Source organism: Carassius auratus, chromosome 49 (genome assembly GCF_003368295.1).
Source record: "Carassius auratus strain Wakin chromosome 49, ASM336829v1, whole genome shotgun sequence".
Classification (NCBI taxonomy): Eukaryota; Metazoa; Chordata; class Actinopteri; order Cypriniformes; family Cyprinidae; genus Carassius; species Carassius auratus.
Genome location: NC_039291.1, coordinates 5,023,837 through 5,050,989, shown reverse-complemented (window position 1 = coordinate 5,050,989; position 27,153 = coordinate 5,023,837). Strand labels below are relative to the sequence as shown.

General features: G+C 35.5%; 1 pseudogene; it reads right to left on the bottom strand.

Moving 5' to 3' along the window:
- Nucleotides 1-27,153, bottom strand: part of LOC113065902 (rotatin-like) — a 55,883-nt pseudogene that overhangs the window by 21,851 nt on the left and 6,879 nt on the right.

Below are 27,153 nucleotides of genomic sequence, written 5' to 3'. Positions count from 1 at the left end.
ATCTATCTATCTATCTATCTATCTATCTATCTATCTATCTATCTATCTATCTATATATATATATATGTGTGTGTGTGTGTGTGTGTGTGTGTGTGTATAATATTTAAAAAGTAATGTATTCCTGTGATGGCAAAGCTAAATCAGCAGCCATTACTACAGTTTTCAGTGTCAAATGATCCTTAAAAAATAGAAAATTATTCATTCTAATATGCTGATTTGGTGCTCAGGTAACATCATATATTATTATTATTAGCTGTGTGGCTTAATATTTTTGTGGAAATTGTGCTACGTTTTTTTCAGAATTCTTTGATAAATTGAAAGTTCAGAAAAACAGCATTTATTTGAAATGAAAACTTTCGTATCATTATGAATGTCATTTCTGTCTCTTTTGATCAATTTAATGCACCTTTGCTGAACAAAATAATAAATTTATTTCAAAAATAAATAAATAAATAAAAATATATGACCTTAAACGTTTGACTGGTGCTGTATTTAGTTTCTTGTAGTACCAGTGTAATTTCTAAGCTCTGTTTTGCCAAAGATAAAACATTGTTTGGCTTTGTGTCTGAAAGTGTCAGCTCATTCATTGTTTAGGGCTGTGACATGCTGGCGCACTCCATCAAACTCATGCAAAGTCATGCCTGGTGATCACACATCTGGAGGCATAGGGAAAATAAATCAATAGATCACACATAGAGAGTTTACCTCTCTACTACAGCATTGTGCCAGCTTGGGGTTTGCAGGATATTCTTGCTGCTCTGGGCGGTAGATTTCAGTGCAAGGTGTTCAGCGAGAAGGTACAGGTGCATCCTGGTCATGGCAAAGGTCACAGTGTTGTGGAAGCTTGCGTCACAAACTGCGTGAACACAGTCCTGTAAACCCAGCCTGTAGTTGCTTATTCTTAAGACCACCGCCTGAGATTTGGACAGGAGTAGATCACCATGAAACCTTAGAAGTAAGTAAATAATGAGGGTTAAAAGGATAGTTCACCCAAAAATTAAAATGTAATGTTTATCTGCTTACCCCGGGGGCATCCAAGATGTAGGTGACTTTGTTTCTTCAGTAGAACTTCAGTGCAAACTTTATGTATATCCTCAGCTACCAGCACGGATCAGCTCTAGGCATGACAAAGCAGATATATGAACTGTTGATTTATTGTAAGTGTTACATAAAGTAAAAAAAAAAAAAAAAGTATTTCCAAAGATAAATAAAGGCTAACAGCTTTGCAAGAACAATAAATGATGACCGAATTTTGATTTCTTCATTTATTCTTTCATGTTTACTTCCAGCAGTTATCTTGTTAACATAACAACAGCTGCTGCGTATTAAAATGACTTTTGTCCTACACCATAAATCATATGCCAGCAAAAGTTTCTGAACAGTTCAACAATTAAAGCATTCTATCTTAACTCTGATGTACTACCCAAAATTTCTAGTGCTCAATACAATTTTACTGCTTAGAAATATAAATAAAACATTTTCAAAATGCACTTATTCAACCGATTTGCTAACATTAAATGCATTAGAGAGCATTAACTAACAATGAGAAATATATATTTTAAAGCATTTATTAATCTTTGTTAATGTTAGAGCACAATAATTAATTTTAACAAATGCAACTTTTGATTTTAAATGTATCAGTAAATGTTGTAGTTGACGCTGGCATATTTAGTTTACTGTAGAAGTATTGTTCATTCTTAATTCATGCATTTAACTAATGTAATCAAAATTACCTTATTGTAAAGTGTTACAAATTAAATAAAACAATTTAAATCCTTGAAAACCCAAATGCAACTTACTCGGATACGTCACAAAACCCCTCAGATGCTCTAGCAGTCCATCAATCCCCGAATGCCATGCTGTGTTCCAGGTGATCTGCAGTGCTTCCAAGACAGGTTTCAGACTCAGCAGGTCTGAGTATGGAGGGAGAACTGAACAGTAGGGACTCACTGCATGGTGTGAAGCAGCTTGAAATGGTAGATTACCTGTGAGAAATTATGAGATAACACATTTTATATACAATTAATCTGTCAAATAATAGTTAAATTACAATTTAATTCACCCATGACACCTCTGAAAGGAAGGTTATGGAGAAATTAAACGGCCGTTTCTTTTAATGCACAGCTAGAATGTCATAATGGATGTGATTTACCTCCGTATAATGGCAGCAGGCAGTGAGAAGGAAGACAGGCCTGTGTCTGAGCCAGCTTTATCAGTGCTGATCAGGGAACGAAGATGTTGAAATCGAACATGTGCCAAAGTATTATAGTTTTTAACACATTTTTGTCTATACAATGAAAGCCACTGGAGTCCATACAACACTGGACCCAGTGACAAAAGAAGAGTTAGTTCAAAGTTAAAAAACCTTATTGATGGATTTGTTTCTTACAAACAAACTCCTTTTCACTTCATTAGATGTTAACTGATGGATGGGAGTGATGTGGATTACTTGTGGATTATTGTGACATTTTTATCTCATTGGGATGGCACCGATTCACTGCAGAGGATCCATTGTTGTGCAAGTGATGTAATGCTATCTTGGAAGGCCTGAGTACATTTTCAGCTAATTTTAATTTTTGGGTGAACTATTCTTTTAAATTAATCGAAACACGCATTTATAATTATAAGTGTCATCAGATTAGGGTTTTATTAATTGACGGGGGTTGAATGCAGCCGGCAGCAGATTTATTTATATTTTACATATCGAACAATGGAGTGTGAGATCATACAACAAAGAAAACATACCAAACAACTATTCTTGACTGTTCATCAAACAACTGGCTTCTCTTTTATCAAGAGAGAAGCTTAAATAAGTCAAAATACCAGGAGAGCAATCATCGAGCATCGCGTTAGTTCAGTCAGGCCATGTTAGTCACGCTTGCATCAGCTGTTCCTGACGTGTACCAATCCAGTCTTGACACCTATCACCTGTGGTCTATTTAAATTCCCATTCTTCAGCGTCTCTTCCATCTCATTGCTGCTTGCAATTAACTCCCTCCTCCAACCTCAATTCCACCAACTGAACCTGTAATCCGATCTAACTTGTTCTTTCTTTACAGTGTCTTCATTGGAAGCAGTCTCTATGACATTTTGTTTACAACTCATGTAATTGAGAATTGTAATTATGTATGCTTATAATGGTTCTGTTCTGTACCCCAGGGGGGTTTGTCTTGCTGCTCTCCCCACTCTGTCCGAGCATGGCTGCATGGACAGGCGTGTGGAGAGTTGCCCAGAACATAACCATACCGCCAACACTAAATGTATGCAATTATAATTGTCATAAATATACTTGACGGAAGTGGTCCTGATTGAAATTTAAATATACAAAAGTGTCAAAGTAAAAATGTACAAAGCATGAATTGTACATAATATACTGTATACAAATACAAAATGGTTAATTGTGGCATAGTAGCAAGTAGATTTAAAGGGCCACATCCTGAGAGCAGGGAGAAATAAAACATGAAATCAAAACTATAACAGGGAAAGCAACACAACTGATCTATTATAGATGTTATTGTGGAACAAAACAAAATGGGGTTGAGCCAGAAAAACATTTTTTTACATCACCATACTGATGTAATACAAACATTCACAAACAGCATATCTGGGAGCTCTACACTTGGAAATGCTTATAAATGTCTAGACATGGGGAATGCATAAAAATAACATTTGCCATTTATGCGATGTTCTAGAGAACTGGAAGGAGGGTGTCAATAGCTCTGCATTTTTAGCAGTAAATGTAGAAATAATCAAAGATGCAATTACAAGCAGCAATTGAGTGGCCAAACACAACAGTGGACCTTGTGTTACCAAGTAAATGCATAGATCTGTGCTGTCACGACATGTAATCAAACTTTGCACAAACACTAAGCTACGGACATGGTGTGAATGAAGTTTTGTTTCAAAAATTGCTTGAAAAAAATTTCTTCGCAAGACTTGAAATGGTTATGAAATTCAAATATCCAATTATTCATATTTTTAGTTTTGTTTTAGTTTGTTTTGTTGTGCAATGAAATTAAAATAATACTTTATTTTCAGTCAAACAAATGCAGTTTTTGTGAGCGTAATTTTTTTTTAAATCAAATAAATCATTTAAATGGTAGTGAATGATCTTGAAGGTTAACTGTTGGTGGCACTAGAAGAATTGAGAATGACCCCAAAATTGGCAATATGAACACTGAGACCCAATTCCTTGTGCCAAAGTAGCTGACATAAACTCCAAGAGAATGAAAAATAATAAGAAAACTAACAGCTATAAAAGGTGCCTATAAAACTGGTGCTTGGGACAATTTAACTATCTACGGTAAACTGGATGAAATTAAGGTCGGTGGGATGTTTTGTGGGCCATACCTCTGAGCAGCATGATAAGAAGAGACGTTTGCTGGGACAGACTGTGATGTAGGGAGGGCTCTGCAAGGACCAGCTTCCTCAGCATGCATGTGCAAGGCTCCAACAAATAATCCATGCTCTACATATAAATAGATCCCAGAGGTAAGACACAAGACATGAGCTTAAATGTCTTAGCTTCTTGGAAGTAATGAATAAAGTGAGATAATTAAAGAAGTTTTCATAATCATCAGAAGAACACATCCGCGACAAGTTTCTGAAGTGCTAAGTTGTTTAGAAAGGTGTTATAAAAAGTCATAAGTCATCATGATTGAGTTTAGAAGTGTTTACAGTCAACACAAACATGACCGCAGTCATAACATTCACTGTAAGACCATAACCACAAAAAGTTAGATAGCCTCAAAGACAAGGCAAGTAGTCAAAACAAACAGCCAGAGCAAAGTCATAATTGACAATAACAGCACTAACTAGGCATGGCGAATGAAGGCGATGCTTCAGATACTGCTCATGGCATAATTGCCAGACATTTCGGTGCATAATTCTCACTAATTAGCTAGATTTGTAGGCCTGAATACTCAACAAAGCTGGCAGCTTTCACCCTAGGGGTGTACAGTTCATGCAATAGATGTGAACTCATACTGACTCAATCTTGACTGACACCATTAACTCAAGTATCATGCCCAGGCCCCAGTTTCCTAAATTCATTCATGATAAAAGGCTCATGAAACAAAAGAGAATGTGAGGTTTACCAACATGTTGTTGACACACTGTGTGATGAAAGATATGAGCTTGTCTGATAAACCCAAGGCCTTCAGCACAGCATGCATTGATGAATCTATAAAGAACATAATGAAATATAAATCAAGACTGTCTGTTTCTAGATCATGTTGAAATATGTTACCTGCTTTGTCAATTTATGCACTTGCTTCAAAACACTTCAAATTGGTTTGTGAGGTGTTTTGAGAGAAATGGAGCTCACTGAGGAAGGACAACATTGTTAATTTGATGCATATGACAACAGTCCACAAATTAGGCTAGAATGCTTCATTCAATAAAATTAATTAAAAATAAATCAAAAGGCAAAAAACAACAACAGCAAAACAGTATTCCTCAGTTTCATTTGTATCAAATTAAATGTGGTATCTTCCCAGACTTAAGTTCATTCGGATGGTTGTGTTAATTTAGCATTATTGATATACTATTATAGATTTGTGGTAACACTTCGCAATAAGATTTATTTGAATTATTATTTGAATGCTGATCATAACTAGCAATAGTTTCTGTGAATATCAACTTAATTTTCAGCCTGTTAAAAGTAAGTAAAATGTAACTTAAACAAATTTTACATTTAGTTCACAATTAAGCATTTTGATTTAATGTCTTCGGACACTTAATTGCATGCTAACTGCAATTAAGTGAGAATAAATGATAGTTTAGAATTATATTATTTGATTGCTTGGTGAACTGAAATCGGAGAGCCGCCCATAATCTAGCAGCTCTCTTTTCAGCAGATGCTTCACTTATCAGCAGGATACAGTTTCTCAGGGCGTCCTCAATGCCTGCATATCTCTAAAATGCAAAAACGCACCAAGGTTTAACACGTCCATGATGGACAACAGACTCAAACCTAAATCCATTTTGGAAAAACAATAAACAACACACAGTGCCATTTCACCACTGCTTTATTGACAGCACAAACCGATTACTCAGGGGCTTCAGCTAAAAATGAATCAAATGTGATGACCTTGAAAAGATTTATGAATATTCGATTTCAACCCCACCCTACCCCGCAGTGGAAGTCGTTTCAAAAATGAAACACAGCTTCGGTTTTTGAAACGTACAAAATAACCTTGTTTAAACTAGAATGCGGCGTAACATGGAAATTACCATTCTGCCTCAGGCGTCTTGCAAACACGTTAATATTACATTGGAAATTATTTTTTTCAGCCTAGTTTGACGGTTATATTGCGTCTGTGCATTTGTGTGTGCGTGTGACGAGAGATGTGGAGAAAGGAAAGAGTGTTTGCACCTGTAATATGGGAATGACCGGATAAAGTGCCTCATTAAATCTGCTCCAACTTGCAGCTGTCATCATCAATCGTCCCTTCAGCAGATAGAGTAGAATATCCTTGGCAGCAGTGCTCACCTTTGGATCAGACATAAAGTTGTTTGATAGGGCTATGATATTGCACTTACAACAAGCTACCTCATCCAAATCCACCAAAATGCCACCTACAGCAGTGAGACTGGGGCAATTCCAATGTCAATCATTACTTAGCATGACCGCAGTAACCCATTAAACATGGAGTGAGGATACATTATTTATTAGCCAGCTGTGTATTGGTATATCAATATATTTCTTCTTTGTGCATTACTTGGGGTCTCGCTGGAAACAGGAAGATGAATAATTCACCTCTCTTGCTTGCTTGAAGGCCAAACATTCTGATCTCATACAGGACATGGGAATGAAGCAAGAAATGCACTCCGCTGCAGATGGATGAGGCAGGTTTGGCCACATTCTGAACTCCTAAACACTTCTGTAGGGGTGAGAGCAGGGAGTTAGGGTGGGATATTACCGTCTACAGAGTTCAGGGGTCACTAACAGCCTATGTACAGTATAATAGAATTGCAAGGAAATGTAAAAGCAATTCAGTGTATAGTACACACAAACATTATAAAGGGTAACAGCATTCTACCCCCTGAAGATGGAAGAGCTCTTGACCAAAATATTACATATCTATTCCTAGCAGGAAATCAGGTCATTGGGTGGTCAAGCTTGCCATCTAGTCCAAAAAGTGCTTTGGACATAGCTAACATATAGCAAACGTATTTGTAACATTGTTAATATATAAACTACTGTTCGAAAGTTTGTGGTTGGTACATTTCTTTATGTTTTTGAAAGAGGTCTTTTTGGTTATCAGAGCGGCATTTATTTGTGAAAACAGTAAGATTGTGAAATTTTTATCACGTTTTAAAACAACAGTTCTTTATTTAAATATATTTTAAAATGTATTTAATTCTTGTGTAGGCAAAATTGTATTTTCAGCAACCTTCAGTCTTCAGACAAATAGAAAGAACAGCATTTATTTGAAATATTTTAGAGGAAATCAAATTAAAGCTATAAACAGGAAAAACTATACAAAAACTATAAATATATTTGCCATCTCTTTTTACTATATTTAATTCATCCTTGATGAGATATTATATAAAACATTAGCTGCATTTCAATATCATAAATCTTAAACAAAACATACTTAATTTTTAGTTTGTGATAATAATTCATGAGTCATATATTGTTTGAGGTTCGCCACTGAACTACAGTACAGGAAACACTGGACTACTGGTTCATTCACTTACAACCAAGTTAAATCAGTTAATGACCAACGATAACCCATGTAGCTGGTTAAGCTGCAATTTTCAATTCCAAAACTAGGTGAACTTTTTCCTGTCTTTCCTGACACTTATCTACTGAAAGTGGCTTAAAATAGCTCTATCTCCCAATTTTCACTGCAGATCTTGTACCTTCAAAATGCTCAGAGAGCAGGTGTATGTGTCTGCCTTCACTGGGGACCAGAGGTGGGTAGAGTACCCAAAAACTTTACCCAAGTAAAAGTAAAAGTAATTCTAGAAATATCTACTCAAGTAAAAGTAAAAGTACTAGTCTTGAATAGTTACTTGAGTAAGAGTAAAAGAGTATCGGATAAAAAATTTACTCAAGTAGTTAGTTACTAGTTACTTTGGGTCATATATACGGAGCCTATTTTTATATAGATATATAGACAAAAAATGTATGTAATGTATGTGTGTGTGTATAAATGTATATATTTCATCAGCCTTTAATCCAATTTATGTAATTTATTATAAAACCCTGTCTGTTTATTTAAGTAACAAATATAGGTATCATGCCATAACATATTTTTAATACGACTGACTTTATTTTAAATGTGAATTTAACATTGAAAATTAATGTGATATAAATATTGCTACTAATCTTTCATTGTTCAGAAAGAGAGCAAATAACATTTACATTATTAAACATAATTTTCACTGACAGTCTAGATTTCATTCACTCTCAGAAACTACCATTAAAATCACTGAAACTGTTAACACACTGTGAAATCAATATCTTAATTATAGATTCGTACACACATCTGCACTTTGTTGTTTCTGACGAGAGAATTCGGCAGAAAGAGGTATTCAGTCAGTGAGCGAGTGAAGGAAGCACCGGCATTTCAGCGATGACTCATCGGAACACCTCTGATTGGCCATTGCACTCAAAAGCTCAACAGAACCGTGTGTGATTGGTTAATGCGCAGCGCTGTAAAAACGCGTCTGTCTCTGGCTCAGCGCCAGCAAGCGATCACAGATCTGAATTTAGCAGCTGATGATATGACTTGCTGAACGTACTCGCACTGGTGTGATTGTATTAAAATTAATAAAATCTTAATCGGCTATTCTTTGTCTTTTGGAAGCTGCATTCAACCTGTTATAAGCCACACACGTACAACAAACTAATGTCACAGTGGTATCGTGTACTGTAATCGAATGTAGCCCAAGTTATTACCTGTTAAAACAGTAGACAGCACACGCGTTCATCTAATAAGGATCTCCATCGCAAGCAAATAATAGCCTTTGCAGATTAGCTTTCAATTCAGTGCAGTTCCATTGCCCCGTTTTCAACGCTGCTGATATTCTTAAACGTTACAACTCTGAGTGAACCGCTTCAGAGCTCAGCGCGTGCGGCATGAGTAGTTATTATTCTATACCTTCTGTCATGATGATTTATGACTTTGACCTTTGACCTTTTGACAGGTTGAACTTCCGGTAACCTTATGATGGATGGGCGGAACTTTCCGACTTCAAGGGTTAACCTATGACCTTTCCACACATCGATCATGCGTTTTTGACAGAAAGTTTTACCCTATTGACCTAATTAGTTCTAAATCATGGTTTTGACGGCTAGTTTAAACGGAAGATGAAAGACTCCTCACGCATCGATCATGCGGTTTTGACAGAAAGTTTTACCCTATTGACCTGTTAGTTCTAAGTTAAAACGGTATATGAAAGACTCCCCAACCATCGATCATGTGCTTTTGACAGAAGTTGTTTGAAGTTTGTGTCAGTTAGCTTGTTTGAAGTTTACCACAGTTATACGGTTATGTGTGTGTGGTTATACGGTTTCTCCCCCTCCCATTACGTTTATGAGCGGTGTATAAATGGGGTCTGTGTGTTCTACATTTATATATATAAAACATCCTATAATTTATATATATAAAACAATTAAAGATTGAAAAACATTTCAGTTATATAATTTATATAATCTAAAACACATTTTAATTATTTCACATTTATATATAAAACATTATATAATTTATATAATCTACAACACATTTTAATTATTTCACATTTATATATATAAAACATTATATAGTTTATATTATATACATAATCTAAAAACAATTTAACTAAGGTTATAAATTAAACCGTATAAAAAAATATACTGAAACCGACTGTTTCAGATAAAACAAGATCTTTTTTTTTCTTTTTCTTTTTTTAGAGAGCAGGAAAGAGATGTTTTCACATCACCTTCCTGACCTGCAAGTATTCACAGCGTCTTCGTTTGCACGCTACACTTCACTTTCTTCCGAATTTACTAACCAATCATAATATCTTCAAAGCCATTTTTAATTAAAACCAAACGTATCTCACACGGGAGTACCATGATTTTGACAGTTTTCTGACGGTTCACCTATGAATTACGGCTGGTGCGCGTCTAGCATCTCTTGTACCCCCTTTCTCTCTCTCTCCCTCTCTCTCCCTCTAATGCCCGTGTACACACATTCGTCTCCAAGTCTTATTTTCTTCTTTTAATGAATATAAACACATTATACATTCACAAACAATATAAAACAAAACATTTACATTAGTTTTGTTCATCACTAAAAAATATACATTTTACCAGGATCGGGGAATATATAATTGAACAGAATGAAGAATATGGTCTATTGAGGAACCCGGACGTGTCATTGACACAATTCAGTTAAATTCATTTCACATTATTTGTTGCAAGACATTTTCTATATTATATTTAAAACCTTTTATATCCATCTTTATATCATATCTTTTTCAAAAAGCTGTTTAATTATTTATTTTAACCGTACACCTACAGTACCACCATACAATAAAATGCTGCATGCACGTACACTTTTAAGCGATCTGAATTATGACTAGCCTATAAATTTCATCATAAGCCACACGTACCTTGTTATATCACTATAATATCCACGGCGCTATACAAATTTGTATTCTGATAAACCATATAAACAAGCGGACATACGCGTGGACATATCAAGTTAAAAAGAGACTTATCTCTATTTTAAACAATATTAAATTACATATGACGGCATGTTACTAAACCGGAACATACATTTTAAACAAGTATTCATCGTTTTTATAAAACACATCGCAGTAACAGACATGTTACTAAACCAAAACAAATAATTTTATCATACATTTTTTTTAATCATGTATTCAATCAATACTTATACAACATATACAAACACATTTTAAACATATTTTAAACAAAAACTAATCATAAACACAGCCTTCTCAAAATTACAGACATGTACAATCATGCTGATCACATATTATGGGATATTCAGACTTTTAGCCACTAATACGTTTTAGGATAATGAAAAACACCAACGTCTGAGGGGTGTCAAAATATCTCCAGTCCCCAAAACCCACTCAGTCTCCAGGGGTTAAAGAATATGGAAATAAATAATTATATAATGACATCGGGCTACTAAAGCAATTCATTAAACAAAAAAAAAGGTATTCAACATTTAAGTTAATCAAACTTAAAAAAACACACCATACTCTTCTTTTTTTTAAAAGATAACTTATTTTAAATGTGATAGCATAGTATATATACAATAAACATTTCTGATGATACATATAAAAAATTATCCCTTACAGTTTTAGACCGGTGAGAGATGTCCAAACATGAATGAAATATCCCACAAAATAAAATAATACGACTTAAAAAATAAAATAAAAATGATTAAATCATAAACAGAATCTCACAGGTCCTCGTAGTGAAATGTATGTGAGACCCGAGGGGCTGCTTCACACACACACCCCGCGCAGGCGAGGGTGGAGTTCCAGACCGCATGATCTAAGTCAATGGTGTACATTATTTCAAAGCTAACATTAATGTAATGTTTTTTTTTAATAATCAGTACCCCCACTACATCTGATGTCCGTTGATTCTTAATTCAACAAAATGATGATATATATGACCTAAAATATTTTATATTTTTATATAATATTATATAATAAAAAATTATTTATATCATATATCATATCATATGTATGATCATATTATATCAGATGCGTCATGCATTAATCACTTTAGATTCTTTAAAGTTCTTATTTTTAGCACCATCTTCAAAGTTTTCATACCATCTCTCTCTCTCTCCCTCTCTCTCCCCCTCACACACACACACACACACACACACACACACACACACACACACACACTCACTCACTCCCCCTCTCTCTCACACACACACACACACACTCTCTCTCTCTCTATCTCTCTCTCTCTCTCTCTCACACACACACACACACACACACACACACACACACACACACACACACAATGAAACATGAAGCCAAAGTCTTTCTGTATGTTTTTTAAAAATAAAACTTAAAATATTGATTTTGCTTTAAATCTATGCTGAGGAGCTCGTTTGTTTGTCACAGTATAGACTGTGAAGTTTAGATGAAGTTGCTTTATCTTTTAGAAGAAAGACCCTCGATCGTATTCAACCATTAAAGATGGTTCAGGAAAGACCCACGCGTCCTAGAGATGTAATTTATGTGCGTTGCTACGGTCGTAAACCTTTCACATATCTACGGTACTTTCAGACACAGAGCAGGAAAGACATTTGCAGGCCCTCTGCTTAGCCGTCCCAAAATACCTCCATTTAAAAGCAAAAATATTAAAATGACCGCCTGTACATCTAACAGGCTGTAGTTCTATTTTATATGTTTTGTATTAAAAGTACTATCCATATTATATTTAAATCCTTATTTAAAACAATATATTTAACCGACAGTATCCCCCGACGTGTTTTTTCCATCAGTTGTTTGCCCTTCAGCCTTATTACGTAGTGCTTTTCATTTAGCCTACTGTAAGATCCCTTTACAATAGTGTAATGAAAGTTAACTTTTCTTAAAGTTTATAGTTGTATTTTACAGTATCCCCATCCTTCTATCCTGTAGTTTAAACACATTGTGTGTCACTAAAGCAAGGCACACCGTCTATCGTCTTATTTTTTAAATAACCGATGACCGTCATCGTCTCTTCATATAATTTATCCACCCGAGTGCTTTTCTTACACGAGTAGAAAACTCTTTCTCTTTGGATGTGTTTGGCAGAAACATAATTTCTACATCAGAAAATTTTTTCAATGTACGCTGAACTTTTCTCATTCGATAGAAATACTATTTTCAAATTATTTACCCGGCCTATAACACTCGGTGTAAATGTTCTTACCTAGAACAGAAAACATACGCTTTGACTGTTTTGTAGATGCCAACAGATTATGTCAAGGGTGTTTCACATCTAAGAATCCCGATGTTTTGTAAATCACATTTTTCTTACACCTCGAGATTTAGCCCTATCAAGATTTTGGACGGCCGTTCACAATTTTTTTGTCGGACCGTACGTTTTTATGCGATCTTTGTGCGGCGTCATCGTAATAGGAATAAATGAAAAATTAAGAAATTAAGTTACAGTTTTTCTCTTTGAGATATTTCTTGTACCGCAACTTTGTGTCTGTCCAAAAGTGTGATCGCATGAAGCATCGAAGCAAAAATGAAGTCTAGCTGTTTTGCCCTTAAAACTATTACAACCTAAACAAATCAAACGGTACACTCGTTAAAGTTTCCACTCTCTTGTGAGATACATTTTATCCATAACCTTTTGTGTATTTGAGCGACCAAACCACTAAGAAAGAGAGTATAGCAAGAAAACTAACGTTTACAACGCATATAGAATTCAGAATACAATTGTTAAAGTATTTTATTTTTTTTTGGTTAAATGTTGATTTGTAAATTATATTTTTATTACTCCGTTAGATTTACTCATCGTTTTCGGATAGCGGATGACACAATTCACATTTTGTTTTAAGACTCCTGTAAGTTCATGCTAACTCTCGCGTGGGAAAGAGAGCGGGGTGAGCGTATTCTATTCATTTAAGAAAAATTATTAAACATTTGCCCAAACTTTTTTATTATTTTGACAAAACACAACACGACGACATTAAAGAATGTTATCAGTTCCTACGGCCATCTTCTTCGATTCAAATAAAGCAACATCTCTAGTGTACGTGTGTATGTGCTAAACATCTTTGCTTCTCCACTTCTCCAGATTTGTTAGATGGGCTACCGTTGTAATACAAACACATTTGAGAACTACGACGTTCTCACTTTTGTAACGGTTATAGAAAAATGCCGTACACACTTTTGCATTTCATAATTCAGTGATTTTAGCTGTAATGTCACATAAGACAAAAATTGTCAACGTGTGACTCGTAAACATGTATAATTCATGTATTTATTTTTACCAGAGATAGGTGACCGATCTGTTGACACGTTGTTTTGCAGTTTTCTCAGAGTTTGGTCAAACAGACAAAACGTGAACAAAATAGAGTACAAGATGATTAAACGATTGTCAAGAGAGTGTTTAAACTGAGATTGTGATGCACTTTAGAGCTTTTTCTGGTCTACCTGTGTCACAAAGACAAAGAATAGCCACTACCTCGACTTTTAAAATGAGTCTTACCATCTTCTGTTATGACTGTTACACTTAATACAAACCCATCTACTACACTAAAGTTAGACATTAAAAGTCATGGATGTCATGGATGCGGTATTTTCATCGTATGCATCTCTAAACAGTATTTCAATAAATAAACCGGTATTGATAAGTCGTTCATTTAAGTGGAGGGCGGGATGATTTTGACGGTTTTAGTCATTCGTCGTGCTTAAGGTCTGATCCGGGAAACCGCACTACGACTGGAACTGCGCTTTGTCGCGTCTAAATAACCCGCTCTTCTTTAAGAAAACCGCGAGGCGAGCAGTTTCTGACATCCATTAATTCACTTCATTTTTTTCACAACCGCAAATGTTTTGTTTAGCATACATATTAGTTTTAGTCAGTTACATAGGCGTCACGCATGAAGTTTATAGTTATTTTAAATAATTATGATAGGGTTACAGGTTTAGGTTAGTGGGGTGCCTGTAAGCGGTGACAACTTCGAGCATCGGAGAAGACGGTGTTACTCAAACACCCCATAGCGTTATCTTTTAACAAAAACTATTGTATTGTGCGTTTCTAAGACAAAATCTGTAACAGCGTTCATTAATATGTTGAAATGAAAATAAACATACAAAACTTTATAATGACCGTGAGTTCAATATAGCCTAACACCGCATTGACAAATGTTTGTTCCAACGCTTTCGCCCAAAAATTGCGAGATTTCTTGACTTTGCCGTGTTTAACGGAAGCTACAGCGAACTGTAAACCACACACTTCCTCATCGCATTACGCTAAGAAACTGCACATGGTTAAAGCTATTACACCATAAACTGTCTAAAGTTGTTAATGTACAAGCACAGTAAACTATTTCTACAAAAAATATCACTGCACTACTGTTTTTGCATATAATACATCGTTCAACAATACTTTTGCACACTCATTCGACTGTATTTATTACCGCCGTTCTCAAGTTCCTGCTGTTCATAGTGTATATATAATCCTTCATTGCTCTGTTCATCATGTACATACGATCCCTACATTGCATTCATATTTATATTCTGTATATACTCTGATCAATATCGTATATAGCAACTACACTGTATATTCTGTATAGCTTTACTTACTCTGCACTTTTATGTATATAAAACACTATATTCTTGCACTTCTGGTTAGATGCTAACTGCATTTCATTAGCTCTGTACTTGTACTCTGCATAATGACAATAAAGTTGAATCTAATCTAAACAAGTACAATCGTACGCTTCCAGGACTTTGCTCATTCTTTCTGTTTAAATTTGTTTAAACTGACTTTCGCATTCTTATCTTATTTTCACCAACTAAGTGTTATTCCTAGGCCTCGCGGATTGTTTTCTAGTTTTGGCCCTCAACCTCTTTGTTCATACGTAGCGATATCTCTGTGAATCTGTTCGATTTCATAAAATATCTTTTACGTCATATCATTATACTATCCTAGTTTATATCAGATACAAGTTTGTTTCTTCATATTTCTCGCAGGTCAAACCCTAACCAGGGCCCTTCACCCTCCTCCGCTTTTTGAGCGCAACACCCACAACCTATTTTTTGGTAGAATGTACAGAAGATCCACCGCTACTTCATCGTGACTACGGCTAGTCTTTATACCCTGTGAGCGGCTGACCTCATAATCTCTGCAGTTATCGCAGGTTTTCTTATGATCCGCGAACAAGGGTTTTTACAGCGCGGTCGACGGAGTATTTGTCAGTATCTACGTGGACGGACAGAATCGGCTCTGTATGAAACTGACGCACTCTCTAATTTTACAAATAATAAGACTTCGACGGATCTGAACCATTTTTTAAAAAAAAACACTGGATCGTTGTGGATTAAAAAAAAAAACACTGGATCGTAGTGGATTTTAAAACGCTCGGTTTACGTCTTGGAACAAATTCTGAAAAGGATGTCCGCCACTACCAGCGCTGCTGCGGATGAGCGAGTGGAGTGCGGCTGTGCCGAAGGAAAGATGTGTCCTGTAAAAGCCAACATAGACTCTATGTTTAAACAATGTTACAGAGAGCAAATGATTGATCTGATGCGTAAAATCATAGACGATGCATCTGATCCGAATCTTGATTGTACGATGGATTCCAAGCGCGTAACAAATCTCAAGAAAGAAATGGACGTTGTAAGAAGCCTGAAAAATAACCAGTGGCCCGATTTGACGAGCTTGTATACGACCAGCAAGGCACCGATTTGTGTAACGACCAGAAAAATTCTGTATGTGACGGCCGAATGTAGCGGCGAGATGTACATTAACGAGACTCTCTGTCTGTGTACGTGCATAACGGATTTGTGTGTGATGTTAGTCGCTAAACATTATGGTTTCGCCATACATGAAATTATTGAAACCGTCGTCAATTTCATAGTAGAACAAAACTTGAGGGCCTGTCGAGATTTTCTTTTCTGGCTAGATAACTTGTGATGTCATGTCATCCCTATTGTTTGTAATAACAATTTGATCACTTTCTTCATTACTTCATTGTAAATTCAACACTGTTTTGTTGAAATAAAAGTTTGAATCCTTTCACCGGATATTCTTTCTCAGAGTTCATTTTTTTAATGATTTAGCACATGTCCGAAGAGACTAACAAATGAGTATACAGTCGCGGATACTCTAACGGGGGTAGATGTAAGAGAAATATGAAGAAACAAACTTGTATCTGATATAAACTAGGATAGTATAATGATATGACGTAAAAGATATTTTATGAAATCGAACAGATTCACAGAGATATCGCTACGTATGAACAAAGAGGTTGAGGGCCAAAACTAGAAAACAATCCGCGAGGCCTAGGAATAACACTTAGTTGGTGAAAATAAGATAAGAATGCGAAAGTCAGTTTAAACAAATTTAAACAGAAAGAATGAGCAAAGTCCTGGAAGCGTACGATTGTACTTGTTTAGATTAGATTCAACTTTATTGTCATTATGCAGAGTACAAGTACAGAGCTAATGAAATGCAGTTAGCATCTAACCAGAAGTGCAAGAATATAGTGTTTTATATACATAAAAGTGCAGAGTAAGTAAAGCTATACAGAATATACAGTGTAGTTGCTATATACGATATTGATCAGAGTATATACAGAATATAAATATGAATGCAATGTAGGGATCGTATGTACATGATGAACAGAGCAATGAAGGATTATATATACACTATGAACAGCAGGAACTTGAGAACGGCGGTAATAAATACAGTCGAATGAGTGTGCAAAAGTATTGTTGAACGATGTATTATATGCAAAAACAGTAGTGCAGTGATATTTTTTGTAGAAATAGTTTACTGTGCTTGTACATTAACAACTTTAGACAGTTTATGGTGTAATAGCTTTAACCATGTGCAGTTTCTTAGCGTAATGCGATGAGGAAGTGTGTGGTTTACAGTTCGCTGTAGCTTCCGTTAAACACGGCAAAGTCAAGAAATCTCGCAATTTTTGGGCGAAAGCGTTGGAACAAACATTTGTCAATGCGGTGTTAGGCTATATTGAACTCACGGTCATTATAAAGTTTTGTATGTTTATTTTCATTTCAACATATTAATGAACGCTGTTACAGATTTTGTCTTAGAAACGCACAATACAATAGTTTTTGTTAAAAGATAACGCTATGGGGTGTTTGAGTAACACCGTCTTCTCCGATGCTCGAAGTTGTCACCGCTTACAGGCACCCCACTAACCTAAACCTGTAACCCTATCATAATTATTTAAAATAACTATAAACTTCATGCGTGACGCCTATGTAACTGACTAAAACTAATATGTATGCTAAACAAAACATTTGCGGTTGTGAAAAAAATGAAGTGAATTAATGGATGTCAGAAACTGCTCGCCTCGCGGTTTTCTTAAAGAAGAGCGGGTTATTTAGACGCGACAAAGCGCAGTTCCAGTCGTAGTGCGGTTTCCCGGATCAGACCTTAAGCACGACGAATGACTAAAACCGTCAAAATCATCCCGCCCTCCACTTAAATGAACGACTTATCAATACCGGTTTATTTATTGAAATACTGTTTAGAGATGCATACGATGAAAATACCGCATCCATGACATCCATGACTTTTAATGTCTAACTTTAGTGTAGTAGATGGGTTTGTATTAAGTGTAACAGTCATAACAGAAGATGGTAAGACTCATTTTAAAAGTCGAGGTAGTGGCTATTCTTTGTCTTTGTGACACAGGTAGACCAGAAAAAGCTCTAAAGTGCATCACAATCTCAGTTTAAACACTCTCTTGACAATCGTTTAATCATCTTGTACTCTATTTTGTTCACGTTTTGTCTGTTTGACCAAACTCTGAGAAAACTGCAAAACAACGTGTCAACAGATCGGTCACCTATCTCTGGTAAAAATAAATACATGAATTATACATGTTTACGAGTCACACGTTGACAATTTTTGTCTTATGTGACATTACAGCTAAAATCACTGAATTATGAAATGCAAAAGTGTGTACGGCATTTTTCTATAACCGTTACAAAAGTGAGAACGTCGTAGTTCTCAAATGTGTTTGTATTACAACGGTAGCCCATCTAACAAATCTGGAGAAGTGGAGAAGCAAAGATGTTTAGCACATACACACGTACACTAGAGATGTTGCTTTATTTGAATCGAAGAAGATGGCCGTAGGAACTGATAACATTCTTTAATGTCGTCGTGTTGTGTTTTGTCAAAATAATAAAAAAGTTTGGGCAAATGTTTAATAATTTTTCTTAAATGAATAGAATACGCTCACCCCGCTCTCTTTCCCACGCGAGAGTTAGCATGAACTTACAGGAGTCTTAAAACAAAATGTGAATTGTGTCATCCGCTATCCGAAAACGATGAGTAAATCTAACGGAGTAATAAAAATATAATTTACAAATCAACATTTAACCAAAAAAAAATAAAATACTTTAACAATTGTATTCTGAATTCTATATGCGTTGTAAACGTTAGTTTTCTTGCTATACTCTCTTTCTTAGTGGTTTGGTCGCTCAAATACACAAAAGGTTATGGATAAAATGTATCTCACAAGAGAGTGGAAACTTTAACGAGTGTACCGTTTGATTTGTTTAGGTTGTAATAGTTTTAAGGGCAAAACAGCTAGACTTCATTTTTGCTTCGATGCTTCATGCGATCACACTTTTGGACAGACACAAAGTTGCGGTACAAGAAATATCTCAAAGAGAAAAACTGTAACTTAATTTCTTAATTTTTCATTTATTCCTATTACGATGACGCCGCACAAAGATCGCATAAAAACGTACGGTCCGACAAAAAAATTGTGAACGGCCGTCCAAAATCTTGATAGGGCTAAATCTCGAGGTGTAAGAAAAATGTGATTTACAAAACATCGGGATTCTTAGATGTGAAACACCCTTGACATAATCTGTTGGCATCTACAAAACAGTCAAAGCGTATGTTTTCTGTTCTAGGTAAGAACATTTACACCGAGTGTTATAGGCCGGGTAAATAATTTGAAAATAGTATTTCTATCGAATGAGAAAAGTTCAGCGTACATTGAAAAAATTTTCTGATGTAGAAATTATGTTTCTGCCAAACACATCCAAAGAGAAAGAGTTTTCTACTCGTGTAAGAAAAGCACTCGGGTGGATAAATTATATGAAGAGACGATGACGGTCATCGGTTATTTAAAAAATAAGACGATAGACGGTGTGCCTTGCTTTAGTGACACACAATGTGTTTAAACTACAGGATAGAAGGATGGGGATACTGTAAAATACAACTATAAACTTTAAGAAAAGTTAACTTTCATTACACTATTGTAAAGGGATCTTACAGTAGGCTAAATGAAAAGCACTACGTAATAAGGCTGAAGGGCAAACAACTGATGGAAAAAACACGTCGGGGGATACTGTCGGTTAAATATATTGTTTTAAATAAGGATTTAAATATAATATGGATAGTACTTTTAATACAAAACATATAAAATAGAACTACAGCCTGTTAGATGTACAGGCGGTCATTTTAATATTTTTGCTTTTAAATGGAGGTATTTTGGGACGGCTAAGCAGAGGGCCTGCAAATGTCTTTCCTGCTCTGTGTCTGAAAGTACCGTAGATATGTGAAAGGTTTACGACCGTAGCAACGCACATAAATTACATCTCTAGGACGCGTGGGTCTTTCCTGAACCATCTTTAATGGTTGAATACGATCGAGGGTCTTTCTTCTAAAAGATAAAGCAACTTCATCTAAACTTCACAGTCTATACTGTGACAAACAAACGAGCTCCTCAGCATAGATTTAAAGCAAAATCAATATTTTAAGTTTTATTTTTAAAAAACATACAGAAAGACTTTGGCTTCATGTTTCATTGTGTGTGTGTGTGTGTGTGTGTGTGTGTGTGTGTGTGTGTGTGTGAGAGAGAGAGAGAGAGAGATAGAGAGAGAGAGAGTGTGTGTGTGTGTGTGTGAGAGAGAGGGGGAGTGAGTGAGTGTGTGTGTGTGTGTGTGTGTGTGTGTGTGTGTGTGTGTGTGTGTGAGGGGGAGAGAGAGGGAGAGAGAGAGAGATGGTATGAAAACTTTGAAGATGGTGCTAAAAATAAGAACTTTAAAGAATCTAAAGTGATTAATGCATGACGCATCTGATATAATATGATCATACATATGATATGATATATGATATAAATAATTTTTTATTATATAATATTATATAAAAATATAAAATATTTTAGGTCATATATATCATCATTTTGTTGAATTAAGAATCAACGGACATCAGATGTAGTGGGGGTACTGATTATTAAAAAAAAACATTACATTAATGTTAGCTTTGAAATAATGTACACCATTGACTTAGATCATGCGGTCTGGAACTCCACCCTCGCCTGCGCGGGGTGTGTGTGTGAAGCAGCCCCTCGGGTCTCACATACATTTCACTACGAGGACCTGTGAGATTCTGTTTATGATTTAATCATTTTTATTTTATTTTTTAAGTCGTATTATTTTATTTTGTGGGATATTTCATTCATGTTTGGACATCTCTCACCGGTCTAAAACTGTAAGGGATAATTTTTTATATGTATCATCAGAAATGTTTATTGTATATATACTATGCTATCACATTTAAAATAAGTTATCTTTTAAAAAAAAGAAGAGTATGGTGTGTTTTTTTAAGTTTGATTAACTTAAATGTTGAATACCTTTTTTTTTGTTTAATGAATTGCTTTAGTAGCCCGATGTCATTATATAATTATTTATTTCCATATTCTTTAACCCCTGGAGACTGAGTGGGTTTTGGGGACTGGAGATATTTTGACACCCCTCAGACGTTGGTGTTTTTCATTATCCTAAAACGTATTAGTGGCTAAAAGTCTGAATATCCCATAATATGTGATCAGCATGATTGTACATGTCTGTAATTTTGAGAAGGCTGTGTTTATGATTAGTTTTTGTTTAAAATATGTTTAAAATGTGTTTGTATATGTTGTATAAGTATTGATTGAATACATGATTAAAAAAAATGTATGATAAAATTATTTGTTTTGGTTTAGTAACATGTCTGTTACTGCGATGTGTTTTATAAAAACGATGAATACTTGTTTAAAATGTATGTTCCGGTTTAGTAACATGCCGTCATATGTAATTTAATATTGTTTAAAATAGAGATAAGTCTCTTTTTAACTTGATATGTCCACGCGTATGTCCGCTTGTTTATATGGTTTATCAGAATACAAATTTGTATAGCGCCGTGGATATTATAGTGATATAACAAGGTACGTGTGGCTTATGATGAAATTTATAGGCTAGTCATAATTCAGATCGCTTAAAAGTGTACGTGCATGCAGCATTTTATTGTATGGTGGTACTGTAGGTGTACGGTTAAAATAAATAATTAAACAGCTTTTTGAAAAAGATATGATATAAAGATGGATATAAAAGGTTTTAAATATAATATAGAAAATGTCTTGCAACAAATAATGTGAAATGAATTTAACTGAATTGTGTCAATGACACGTCCGGGTTCCTCAATAGACCATATTCTTCATTCTGTTCAATTATATATTCCCCGATCCTGGTAAAATGTATATTTTTTAGTGATGAACAAAACTAATGTAAATGTTTTGTTTTATATTGTTTGTGAATGTATAATGTGTTTATATTCATTAAAAGAAGAAAATAAGACTTGGAGACGAATGTGTGTACACGGGCATTAGAGGGAGAGAGAGGGAGAGAGAGAGAAAGGGGGTACAAGAGATGCTAGACGCGCACCAGCCGTAATTCATAGGTGAACCGTCAGAAAACTGTCAAAATCATGGTACTCCCGTGTGAGATACGTTTGGTTTTAATTAAAAATGGCTTTGAAGATATTATGATTGGTTAGTAAATTCGGAAGAAAGTGAAGTGTAGCGTGCAAACGAAGACGCTGTGAATACTTGCAGGTCAGGAAGGTGATGTGAAAACATCTCTTTCCTGCTCTCTAAAAAAAGAAAAAGAAAAAAAAAGATCTTGTTTTATCTGAAACAGTCGGTTTCAGTATATTTTTTTATACGGTTTAATTTATAACCTTAGTTAAATTGTTTTTAGATTATGTATATAATATAAACTATATAATGTTTTATATATATAAATGTGAAATAATTAAAATGTGTTGTAGATTATATAAATTATATAATGTTTTATATATAAATGTGAAATAATTAAAATGTGTTTTAGATTATATAAATTATATAACTGAAATGTTTTTCAATCTTTAATTGTTTTATATATATAAATTATAGGATGTTTTATATATATAAATGTAGAACACACAGACCCCATTTATACACCGCTCATAAACGTAATGGGAGGGGGAGAAACCGTATAACCACACACACATAACCGTATAACTGTGGTAAACTTCAAACAAGCTAACTGACACAAACTTCAAACAACTTCTGTCAAAAGCACATGATCGATGGTTGGGGAGTCTTTCATATACCGTTTTAACTTAGAACTAACAGGTCAATAGGGTAAAACTTTCTGTCAAAACCGCATGATCGATGCGTGAGGAGTCTTTCATCTTCCGTTTAAACTAGCCGTCAAAACCATGATTTAGAACTAATTAGGTCAATAGGGTAAAACTTTCTGTCAAAAACGCATGATCGATGTGTGGAAAGGTCATAGGTTAACCCTTGAAGTCGGAAAGTTCCGCCCATCCATCATAAGGTTACCGGAAGTTCAACCTGTCAAAAGGTCAAAGGTCAAAGTCATAAATCATCATGACAGAAGGTATAGAATAATAACTACTGGCATGGAACTGAACGACTCAATCAAACTGATTCATGAACCAATTCACTCGTTTGCCAATTGGTTTGATCAAGCCTTTGAACAGAGTTGACTCAAAAGAATGAATCATTCGCGAATGGGCATCGCTCATTGTCCAGAGAAAAGTAGACGGCGCGTTTGGAATAAACTGAAGCATTTATTGCATTAAGATAAAGTAACGAGAGGGGCGTCGCCCACAGTAACGAAGTAAAAGTACAGATTTTTCCCAAAAAATGTACTCAAGTAAGAGTATAAAGTACCCATCTTTAAATATACTCCGAAAAGTATTCGTTACCCCGAAAAATTACTCAAGTAAATGTAACGAAGTAAATGTAACTCGTTACTACCCACCTCTGCTGGGGACATCGGATGAGACAAACATTTTCAGAAATATCTTCAGACTCTCCAACTGCACCGTTTCCAAAGATTCCTGTATTGGATGTTTACATGGTAACGACAACGGTGCCATTTTCAAAAACTTGCTCTTTGAAACCATTTTCAAAAATATGCATTTTCAGTCTCCAAACCACTGTTGTTATGTATGCAAACAGTCAAAACGCATAAAAAGATTCTGGTCTTTGGATGAAAACATTGTCATCTAAGAGGCCCCTTAAAATCCCTTGGCACTAGGCCTTGATTACATTTATGCATTTAGCAGACACTTCTATCTAAAGCAACTTACAGTGCATTTGGTGCTTTTTATTTTACCATTATGTGTGTTCCCTGGGAATTGAACCCACAACCTTTTGCGCTGCTAACACAATGGTCTACCACTGAGCAACAGAATTAGTGCAGAAATAATAATATAGAAATAATAATAAAAAAATAATACAAACAATAAAATCAAGAGCAAGATCACGTAAACTGTTAATACCGGCTATTGTAGTATCAGCATCTGGTAAAATTACTCACACTCATTTATGCACTCAGTTACATATGTCACACCACGGTCTGTCCAGCAGAGGGAAACCTAGAGCACAAGACCTTCCACAACTTCCTCCTGATAGCCTGTTAATTATTAGCTCAATGATATCACCTGTGCCTGGCTTATTAGTGTTTGTGTGTGGGCATATATAAGACCTGCATTTATTTTTATCTTTGCTCAGTCTTGAAGTTCTTTTGTTCAGACAGATCCTTTGGCCCTATGTTTTGGATTTCTTTGAGAGACTTTTTACTCAGAACTTTGACCTGCTTATTTGTAGGCTTTACTTAGTTTTTTGGACCTTTTTGCCTTGTGGATCTGTACCTTCTTCAGCCATGCTTCAGAAGTTAACTTTCATGTTTATTCAAGAAAGACACTAAGTAAAGACAGTTTGTTTTTCTCCAATCCTGCCTTGTGTGGTTCTCTGCAATTTGGGTCTACACTGCTCTGTGGTGTAGTGGCTAGAGCATTGGGCTACCTGCAACATATTCTGGGTTCTAGCCCCGGTTGTGACAGCAAGAACTTCAAATTTATAAAAATAAATGCAGGTCTTATATATGCCCACACACAAACACTAACAAGCCAGGCACAGGTGATATCATTGAGCTAATCATTAACAGGATATCAGGAGGAAGTTGTGGAAGGCCTTGTGCTCTAGGTTTCCCTCTGCTGGACAGACCATGGTGTGACAATGTTTTTTTGAATTACATATGTACCTTTATGAAAATTAAACATACGGTAGGTTTAGCCTATTACACACACAAAAAAAAGGAAAACAAGTTAACTAGCCATTTAGTATTTATTGTGTAATAATACTAATGGCAATCATTCTGAATTAATGCAATGCACGCATACAGAGCACGTGATCTCTGTGACGCCCAGATGCACAAATCAGACTCTCCCACCTCTGTAATAAACACGGAGATGTTAGTCCCGTCCGAATTGGTACATAAAAATCTCAGACGTCAGGTGGTAAGAATCGAAACTCAAACGTAGTTTAGAAAACTAGTCCCATCCGAATAGGGCTTTAGATTTATCTATGAGAATTTTTGTTTGTGTGGAATATCTCTGAACTAAGTAACTGACATAATGTTTACCTGACTAAGAGTAAATGGTTACATTGGTTGCACTTTATTTTACAGTACGTGTACCTACATGTACTTATAGTGTACTTACAGTGTATTTATCTAAGAAAGTTCTGGTAACACAAGGTAACTACATGGGTAGGGTTAGGTTTAGGGATAGATTCAGGGTTAGGACCTAGTTATTACATAGTTATTGTAATTACTATTATAAGTACATAGTATGTACATGAGGAATAGGACTGTAAAATAAAGTGCTACCGTTACATTTGATATCATTATGATTATGCTGAAACTATTTTCTCAAGCAGATTAAAGGAGACATGTGCCCCTTTTTATAATATGCAATATAAATCTCTCGCATCCCCAGAATGTGTCTGTGAAGTTTCAGCTCAAAATACTTCACATTTTGAAAATGCCTATATTGAATGGAAGCAGAAACACGCTGTTTTTCGTGTCTGTTTCTTTAAATGCAAATGAGCTGCTGCTCTCTGACCCCTTTTCCAGAAAAGAGCTGCGCCATTGCATCTCGGACCTGCTAAAAATATCTGTTTTGGTTTTAAGTATATTATTTATCGCACTGAAATTATGCATTTTAAGTTCTGAGTTTAAACTTCTGATATACCATTTTCTGAGAGCACACATCTGAAGCACATGAACAGAAAGTGGCTGTCACAGAACGTGAGTACTAAACTAAGTTCTCATTCACAACCAAGTTTACTTCAAAAACACAGACGAATTACAAAAACAGTCAGTTATGTCAGTGAAGGTAAACTGCTGGGAAATAAATCAAATGTTTATTTTAGAGCTGTGTGGCAGCAGCAATATACAGTACATAAATCAATAAATGCACTTCTTGTCTCCTCTGAGGCTGGGACTCTAAATATTGTTCTGTTCTCATCTGTGCAGCCAAAGACAGAACAGTTAGCATGTTTTGCTCAAACGTTCACTATGGCATTAGTTGACAAATTTCAGTTTAAGTCACTTCCTTGTTAGCTTCACAAGAGAGAGCGGGAGGTAGATGCTTAGTATAAACTTACAGATTAATGAGCCGTAATATTGTAATAAGATCCCTTTGCCACGTCACCAAGGGAGCGAAATCAGACGTGCTCATTTTCTCAGACTCTTGCAGAAGAAGGCTTACCAAAACAAAGTTAATGGGTTAATCTTTTTTACATTTCCTTTGCTGGTAGATGCACTGGGGACATAATTATAACACTTAAAACCTGGAAAAGTCAGATTTTTATGATATGTCACTTTAAGGTGAAGGTGTTTGTTACCGCAAATCTGCATCCAGGGTTAAATACATACTAGATCTTAGGTAAGATGAAGCATGGGACATATTTGGTGGGATTCTAGATTTCTGACTAACTGACATTAGTTAAGTTGTTATGTAGTTGCATTAACTATGGGGGCTAGACAAAAATACTATTACCACTATAACTAGTAACCATGGGCCATACTTCATAGGACTAGCCATAACTACTACTTTAAAATGGCAAGCACAGGCAATCAAGTAAATAGTATTACTGTCATGAATCTGATCCCTGCTGTTCCTCCCACTCACCACCAGACATCTCCATCACCTTTTCACCCCAGACTCCATTTCCCATAACTCTCTGCCCTGGAACTGATTACGAACACACCTGTTTCCCATTAGGAGGACTATTTAAGCTGCACGATCTCACACACTCGTTG